We start from the raw sequence: 9,887 nt of genomic DNA, 5'->3' as shown, positions 1-9,887 counted from the left end.
AGCCTGCTACCACAATTTTTTACCTGGTCTACTAGTATCTCTTCCAAACTGGTCATCTGCCCTTCTCTAACCCCTTCTCCATGCTGCAGAGTATTTTTTAAAGCCAATTTGAGAATGTCTCTTCTGTGCTTAAGCTTTTAGTGGCTTCTCATTACTCTCAGGATAAAAAATTGTGTTCACTTCTATCCTGGGGCCTTCCCAGTGCTGTTTACTCAGCCTACTACATTCTTCTTGCTGCTTTTTATACACTTCCTGTGCATAGTTAACTATGACTCAGCCTTCAGATCTTAGCTCAAATGTCATTTCTTGAGGGAAACTTTTCCTGATTCAGAAGTGTACATGTATGTGGGTATACGTGTATGAATATGTATGTACCCAGAAAACTCTGGGTATTTAAGACTTTCCATCTCTCCATATATAATATCTGAATTCCCTACATTTATCTTGCTATATTATTCCCACAGTGTAAACATGCCCTAATGTCTCCCATCTTTAAAACTCTCTTAACCCTGATCCTCTTTATAGCAAAACTTGCTAAAGCATCCATTTGGACTGCATCCACTTATCTTGCTGTACTGTCTCCTTAATCAATGCCAAGGAGGCTCGTGCTCTATCCCTTTTCCACTGAAACTGCTCAAGACAATTACTAATGACCCCATTCTGCCAAATCCAATGGTCACTTTTCTGTACAGATTTTATTTCACTTTTAACTTTTCTTTTTTTTTTAGGTGGAGTCTTGCCCTTGTTGCTCAGGCTGGAGTGCAGTGGCATAATCTCGGCTCACTGCAACCTCTGCCTCCTGGGTTCAAGCTATTCTCTTGTGTCAGCCTCCTGAGAAGCTGGGATTACAGGCACCCGTCACCATGCCCGGCCAATTTTTGTATTTTAGTAGAGTCGGGGTTTCACCATGTTGACCAGGCTGGTCGTGAACCCCTGACCTCAGGTGATCCACCCACCTCAACCTCCCAAAGCGCTGGGATTACAGGCGTGAGCCACTGCACGCAGCCACTTTCTGTCTACACCTTAAACACGTTCAGCACTAGTTAACCATCACTGACCACTTCTTTGTTTTGTTTTTAATGTTTTTCCCTCAATGGTTTCCTACTAATGCAGCACTTCTAAAAGTATATTCCAAGGAATCCTAGTCAAAGAATTGTTCCTTTAAAAAAAAAAAAAGGCGGGGGGGCCTCAATCTGTCGCCCAGGTTGTAGCACACCGGCGCAATCATAGCTCATTGTAAGTTCAAACTCCCGGGTTTAAGCCATCCTCTTGCCTCGGCCTCTCAAAGTGCTGGGATTACAGGCATGAGTGACCATGCCCAGTCAGAACTGTTCCACTAAAAAAAAAAGGACTGGGCATGGTGGCTCATAATACCAGCACTTTGAGAGGTCAAGGCAAGCGGATCACTTGAGCCTAGGAGTTCAAGACCAGCCTGGACAATATAGGGAGACCTTGTTTCTACAAAAAATTAAAAAATTAGTCAAGTGTGGTGGCGCACGCCTATGGTCCCCAGCTACTTGGGAGGCCCAGATGGGAGGACTGTTTGAGCCTGGGAGATGGAGACTGCAGTGAGCAATGATTGTGCCCCTGCACTCCAGCCTGGGTGACAGAATAAGAATCTGTCTCCAAAAAAAAAACAAACAAACAAACAAAAAAAAAAGGTTCCATGGTCAAATAAGTTTGGGTAATACATATTTTATCCCGTCCTACTCTTAAGGTTTTAGACATTCCTGTACGGCTTTTAAAAAAGTTAGCTAACCTCTCTGTACCTACTTTGGTCATTTGTAAAGCAAGGACTACCTCAAAACTTACTGCAAGGGTAACATGAAATAATGTATATATAACAGAGAAGTATATAACAGAGCAGTGTCTGTCACAAAGAATACAGTATATAAATACTGTTCCAGCCTGGGCAACACATGGTGAAATCCTGTCTCTACAAAAAATACAAAAATTAGCCAGGCATGGTGGTATGTACCTGCAGTCCCAGCTACTTGGGAGCATAAGGCAGGAGAACTGCTTGAGCACAGGAGGCAGACGTTGCAATGAGTGGAGATCGTGTCATTGCACTTTAGCCTGGGTGACAGTGAGACACTGTCTCCAAAAAAAAAAAAAAAAAAGGAAAAAAAAAGAAGTACTATTATTACAACTCACAGCATTGTTTGGAAGATTAAATGAGTTGATATGAAAGTACTTCAGGCTAGGCATGGTGTCTCACACCTGTTATCCTACCACTTTGGAAGGCTGAACAAGGCGGGACTGCTTCAGCTCAGGAGTCCAAGACCAGCCTGGGCAACGTGGTGAGACCCTGTCTCTACAAAAAATTTAAAAAAAAAATTAGCTGGGGGTTGTGATGGGCACCTATAGTCCCAGGTACTTGGGTGGCTGAGGCTGGATGATTGCTTGAGCCGGAGAGGGTGCGGCTGCGGTGAGCCATGCTCCGGCCACTGCACTCCAGCCTGAGTGACAGACCAAGACCCCAAAAAAAAAAAAAAAAAAAAAAGTTTGAAATGTGCTGCTCACATTTTAGAGCAGCAATTCTCAAAACTTCATAGTCCCCAGATTCCTCTGTACTATTACATTATTGAGGACTCCAAAGACCTTTTGTTTATGTGGATTTTACCTAACAACATTTATTAGAGAAATTTTTAAAATATTTATTAATTCATTAAAAATACCAACCTTATAATATGTTAACATAAATAACGTTTTAATAAAAAATTACGTTTTCCAAAACAAAAACATTTAGTGAGAAAAATTACACTGCTTCATTTTTGCAAATCTCTTCCGTCCAGCTTAATAGAACACAGCTAGATTCTCACATCTGCTTCTGTATTTAATCTATTGCTATATGTTGTTTTGGTTGAAATATATGAAGAAAATCTAGCCTCATAATGATATGCAGTTAAAAAGGTTATTACAATACTCTTCTTTTTTCCATATAATTGTGAATTCTCCACAAGTGGTAGTTTCTTCAAGATTAGTTGAAATGTGAAATCTGAGACCAGACCAATGAGCTTTTTCATGCCCTAGTACATAAAAAATCCCATAGTCTATCTTGCACTTCAAATAGATCTTTTATTCATGTATGTCTCTGTAAAACCATAAATTGGTCATTTGGAAAATATTAGTTCAGTGAGTTATACATACCATATAAATGTTAACGCAATTAATTATACAATATGTAAAAAAAACCCACATCGGTATCATTAGTGATCTCACCAGAAAAGTCTTCAAGTATTATAGAGCTGCCAAGCTCACAGTGGCACATAAATTTTCCAAAATTCTAATTTTCAACTTGAATGCTCAAATTATCAGTTGTTCTCCTTGAAGTGGCAAGCTTGTTTATTTCTGAGAAAATGTCTATCAAACACCCAGATCTGAATAATATTTAGAAAATTCTAGAAGACACAATACACAATTTATCAAAGCAGGCCGGGCGCGGTGGCTCAAGCCTGTAATCACAATTTATCAAAGCAATGATGCCATCATGTTATGTAGCACTCCAAAAATTCCACTGTCCACTCCTGAGAGACCGAATATGAAAAATGGAAATAATATCAGTGTTATTATGAAAATAGTTTTGACATTGTGGACTCCCTGAAAGGGTCTTGGGGGCTGCTATGGTCTGAATGTCTGCATCCCCTCAAAATTCATATTGAAACAATCCCCAGTGCAGTGGTGTTGGGAGATGGGGCATCTGGGAGGTGACTTCGGTCATGAAGGGGAAGCCTTATTTGCCCCTTCTGCCATGTGAGAACACAACAAGAAGGTACCATCTAAGAAGCCGAGAGTGAGCCCTCACCAGATGCCAAATCTGCTGGTGACTTCATCTTGGACTTCCCAGCTTCCAGAACTATGAGAAACAAATTTCTGTTGCTTAAAAATCACCCAGTCTAAGGTATTTTGCTATAGCAGCCCAGTCACCCTCCTGAGTCCCCAGAAAACCACTGATTTTACATTTCACAAAGTAGAGTACATCAACTCTCAATAAGCCTTGATTAAACTGCCAGAAGAACCTTGGAAGCCCTCACTCATCTTGGGTGAGTTAGTACTCGCTGCCTGAAGAGGAAGAAGAGAGCTTCAACGCCCAACTCACTCTAATCAAAGCAATTCATTAGCTCTACCTGTACCTTCTCCTGGTTTAGGAAGAGCTCCACTGTGAGCTGCCTCAAAGTGGCAAGCCTTGGCATTAGGCAAGCCATCCTGCTGGGGCAATCAAGATTTAGGCAGTTGTTTTTTTGTTTGTTTGTTTCTTTGTTTTTACTTAAACCCTGTCACTGACCTAAGCTGGGTTGATTATATTATTTCACTTTTTTAAAAAAGAAGCATATTAATGCCACTTTTTCTAAAACAGTAAGAACTATTATGGTATGTAAATTCCATACCATACACTTTATTAATTACACTCTTGAAGTTTAAATTATTGCTAAATAGCTGTTTCTAAAAGCATGCATGGGATTTATAACTGATGACTGAGAAATGTACTGTTTTAATAGCATTAAATATATTCATCTTTATTGTTAGTTAACAATGCTAGCATTTGAAGACTAGACTGGCAATGTCACCTTTTATCAACCTTCCCTACAACCTGTTTACAGAAGAAAAGGTGTGGGTGGGGTTTAGAACTAATAACCCTAAAAACACTGTTATTAATTCAATAACAACTCTGGAAACTACTTCTTTGTTATAAATAACTCTGGGCACAGTGAAAAGGAAACTATCAAATACAGTAGAACTTAAAATCATGTAGTACAAGGAGGTTCGATTTGGATAAAAAGACCTTGAACATATTATGTTAAGCCAGACATAAAAGGAGAAATATTGTATGATTCCACCTATAGGAGGAACCTAGAACAGGCAAATTTATAAAGACTGAAAGTGGATTTGAGGTTACCAAATGCTGGAAGGGCAGGGGAACGGGAGGTTATTGCCTAATGGTTACAGTTTTTGTTTGGGATAATGAAAAAGTTTTGGAAATAGTGGAGAAGACTGCACAACACTGTGGATGTAATTAATGCCACTGAATTGCACATTTAAAGATTAAAATAGCAAATTTTGTTGTATGTATTTTACCAAAATTTTAAAAATTAATGTACATACCCCAAGTCGTACACTTTACATAGGTGAACTATATGTGAATTCTATCTCAATAAACATCTTTTTAAAAAGAAATTCATGATTTGGTCTTGAAGCATTCAAAGGAGTCTAACACTGAAAAGGGCACAGACTTAGTGTGATCCTGGGGACAAAACTAGGACCTCCAAGGCCTCAATTACAGGAGGCAGATGTCCACTCAATACAGGGAAGAAACAACAGCCAAAGTTGTCCAGGATTATCAGGTGTCTTCTCACAAAGGGGAGGACTGTCATTAGAGGTGTTTTAGCCAGGGCAGAGATGCCCATCTGTCAGGAATGCACAGGGCCTATAAAGGTCCATAAACACCTTTGTCTTCGAATGCTAAATTGTGTCTATGTTTTTTTGCTTTTGTTTTTTCAGGTAAAAGTCCTTATGTTAGATTCTCAAAAGGATAATAATCCTAAAAATGACTAAAAGTCATTATTATTGAGAAAATTCCAGTATTTCAAGTGAGATTTCACCAGATCTAAAAACTTCTTTCAAATCTGAAACTGTAACTCCCTATAGACCATATTCCCCTTAAGGAGTGTAGTAAAAACAGGATTCACCACATATTAACACAAATGACCTGCGGTCCCGAACTGACTAGAGGTGCCCTCATTATGGAAGAGAAATAAATCTGTAAGAATGTCTTTGGACTAAAATTTGGGAAAAAGGAAGATAATGCATAATGGGGCAAGGCCAAGTCAGACTAAGATGCTCCCCTCCTCTGTTCCCATGGAACCCAACGGCTACTCCTCACTCTACTGAGCGAGTTCTTTCCCATGTCTCAGAACTTAAAACACTGGGAATGCCCCACAACTCAATCCTCAGATCCACTCTTTGCTCACTCCTTAGATAACCTTAACCCGTACCATGGCTTTAAATACCCTCTATCAACTGAGAACACCCATATTTACAATTTCCAGTCTGAAAGTCTCTGAATTTCAGACTTGTATATCCTACTCTCTCTTCAAGACATCTATTTTCCTTGAGGTGAAATTCTCGTAACATAACATTAACCATTTTAAAGTAAAAAACTGAATGGCAATTAATACATTCATCACGTTCTGCAACCATCACCACCACCTAATTCTAAAACATTTTCATCACCTCAAAAGGAAACCCGGTATGTCTAGTATCCAGAATATATAAAATACTCTTACAATTCAGCAACAAAAAGACAACCCAATTTTAAAATAGGCAAAGGACTTCTTTCTTTACATAAAAGATACAAATGGCTAAAAAGCACATGAAAAGATGCTGAACATCGCTCGTTATTAGAGAAGTTCAAATTAAAACCATACTCTTTCCCCCAGCCCCAGGCAACCACTGATACGCTTTCTGTCTCTCTGGATTTACTTATTCTGGATATTTCATATAATAGAATCATACAACATACAAGCTTTTGTATCTGGCTTCTTTCACTTAGCATAATGTTTCTGAGGTTCACCCATACCGTAGCATGTATTGGAACTTCATTCCTTTTCATGGCTAATATTTCATTTTGTTTATCCATTCATGCACTGATAAACGTGGCTTGTTTCTACCTTTTGACTACTGCGAATAGTGCTGCTATGAATGTGTGTACATTTGGTTTTTTTGAATATCAGTTTGCAATTCTTTTGGATATATGCCTAGGAATGGAATTGCTGGGACACATGGTAATTCTACGTCTAACTGCCACTTGTGGTTTTGATTTGAACTTCTCTAATAATGAGTGATGTTCAGCATCTTTTCATGTGCTTTTTGGCCATTGGTATCTTTTGTTTAAAGAAAGAAGTCCTTTGCTTATTTTAAAATTGGGTTGTCTTTTTGTTGCTGAATTGAAAGAGTTCGTCATAGGCCGGGCGCGGTGGCTCAAGCCTGTAATCCCAGCACTTTGGGAGGCCGAGACGGGTGGATCACGAGGTCAGGAGATCAAGACCATCCTGGCTAACACGGTGAAACCCCGTCTCTACTAAAAAACACAAAAAACTAGCCGGGCGAGGTGGCGGGCGCCTGTAGTCCCAGCTGCTTGGGAGGCTGAGGCAGGAGAATGGCTAAACCCGGGAGGCGGAGCTTGCAGTGAGCTGAGATCCGGCCACTGCACTCCAGCCTGGGCGACAGAGCGAGACTCCGTCTCAAAAAAAAAAAAAGAGTTCGTTATATATTCTGGATACTAGACCCCAAATGTATAATTTGCAAGTACCTTCTTCCATTCTTTTCACTTTCTTGGTAACGTTCTTTGATACACAAAAGTTTAATTTTGATGAAATCCACTTAGTCTATTTCTATTTTTACTGCATGTATTTTGGTGTCATAGCTAAGAATGTGGTGCCAGCCAGGTACGGTGGCTCACGCCTGTAATCCCAGCACTTTGGGAGGCCAAGGTGGGCGGATCACCTGAGGTCAGGAGTTCGAGACCAGCCTGGCCAACATGGTGAAACCCCGTCTCTACTAAAAAAAATTTAAAAATTAGCCAGGCATGGCAGTGGGCGCCTGTAATTCCAGCTACTTGGGAGGCTGAGTCAGTAGAATTGCTTGAACCCCAGTGGCGGAGGTTGCAGTGAGCTGAGATTGTGCCACTGCACTCCAGCTTGGGCAACAGAGTGAGACTCTGTCTCAAAAAAACAAAAAACAAACAAGAATGTACTGCCAAATCTAAAGTTATGAAGATTTAGCTGTATTTTTTTCCTGAAAGTTTAATGATACAGCTCTTATATTCAGGCCTTTGATCTAAATAAAAGTATAGGCCACTTGGAGTTCATTTCTGTATATGGTATGAAGAAAGACATCTATTCTTTTTTTCTTGAGATGGATCTTGCTCTGTCACCCAGACTGGAGCGCAGTGGCACAATCTCGGCTCACTGCAACCTCTGCCTCCCAGGTTCAAGCAATTCTCATGTCTTAGCCTCCTGAGTAGCTGGACAGGCATGCATCACCATGCTTAGCAAATTTTTGTATTTTTTAATAAAGACAGGGTTTCGCTATGTTGGTCAGGCTGGTCTCGAACTCCTGACCTCAGGTGATCCGCCTGCTTCGGCCTCCCAAAGTGCTGGGATTATAGGTGTGAGTCACCGTGCCCGGCCTAGACATCTATTCTTGAATGTCTATCATGCCTCTCAAACCCAAACTTTTAGTATTCCTCTACCAAACCTGCTCTTCCCAGTGTTCCCTATCTCAGCAAACGCTCGCGTTAAAAATCTTGAAGTCGGCTGGGTGTGGTGGCTTAGAGCCTGTTCTAGCACTCTGGGAGACTGAGACAGGAGGATTGCTTGAAGCCAGGAGTTCAAGACCAACCTGACCAACATAGGTTTTTAAAATCTTGAAGTCGCCTTGAGTTCTCTTTTTCTTTTACAATCTACCTCCAAACCATTAGCAAATCCTGTTGGCTTCACCTGCAAACCATATCTCAAATTTACCACCTCCTCCTCTACTAATCTAGATTATTGCAACAGCCTTTTAACTGGTCTTCCGGCTTTCACCTTTCACCCCACAATCTAACTAGCAGCCACTGATCCTGTTAAAATTTAAGTCTCTGCTCTAAACCCTTCAATGACTTCCTATTTCACTCAGAATAAAAACCATAGTGCCTTCCAAGACCTACAAGGTCCTACCTAAAGAATTTGGCCCTACCATACACACACCTTTCTGGTCTCATCTCACTTCTCTCTCAGTCCCTCTCCCTGGACTCCTGGCTGCCCTGTCTTTGCCTTCTTTGGAATGCTGCCGCCCAAGGTATCGCCATGGCTGGCCCCTTCACCTGGTCTTTGCTCAAATTCACCTTCATAGTGAGGCCTTCTCTAATCACTGTATTAAAAATAGCAATTGTGCGTACCTTGATACTACTTATTCCCCTACCCTCTAACCTTTATTTTTCTCCCCAGTATTTATCATCACCCGACACACTATGTATTTTACTTGTTTATTCCCCCCCATTAGAATGTAATCTTCATGAGAGCAAGGACTTCGATTTGTTCATCTGTAACCCCCACCGCTCACAACAAGTAGACCTTCAATAATTAATTGAACTAATTAATAAACAATACACATTATAATCGCCCGTTGCTGTACCTGTTCCCTTAATGGACTGAGAGCTTTCTGCAAGCAGTGACACCCTTATTCACCTGTGAACTCCCAGCACCTAACATTTGCGCTCGGCACATAGGAATTGATTTTAAATGAATGAACCAAGAAGACAGGCCTATGAAACATGTCAGCCTTTCAAACACAGTCCCTATGCTATCATTCCTTAAATTTAAGTCAGTGTGTGTGGGTTATCCGAAAGAAGAGGTTCCAATACCAATTCCCACGCCCTCACGCGTACACCCTCTGTTATCCCTACAATAACCAAGTGAGAAAATGAGTAACGGTGACAGCCATAAAATGAACCCTGAACCGTGCAATGACAAGTCCTTAGGAGAGAGCAGTTGTGACAAGATAAAAGGTGGTAGCGGGACTCAAAACAGAAACACTGTCCCGGGGGTGGTGGCAAGGAGACGGAAGGGCCCCAGTGGCCACAACCATACAGTCCTGCTCTCTTTTGACAGCTAAGGAAACTAACGCCCAGAGAGGAAAGCGACTCGCCCGAGGTCACACAGCAAGTGAGCCACGGCGAGAACCCACAGCATCCCGCGTCCGCGCGCCGCCCCAGATCCCTCGTGTTTGGGGTGGTGCTATGCGCGCAGGGCCCCCACCAGCGCACGTGTTCCGAGGTCCCCGGACGCCCGTCCGCCCATGGCTTGGGGCCGGCTCCCCATCTCGGTCCAACGCTGGGGTCGACGGCA

Source organism: Colobus angolensis, unplaced genomic scaffold, assembly GCF_000951035.1.
Source record: "Colobus angolensis palliatus isolate OR3802 unplaced genomic scaffold, Cang.pa_1.0 Scaffold205, whole genome shotgun sequence".
Lineage (NCBI taxonomy): Eukaryota > Metazoa > Chordata > Mammalia > Primates > Cercopithecidae > Colobus > Colobus angolensis.
The sequence above is the reverse complement of the archived record's forward strand: the minus strand, read 5'-3'. Positions refer to the sequence as shown.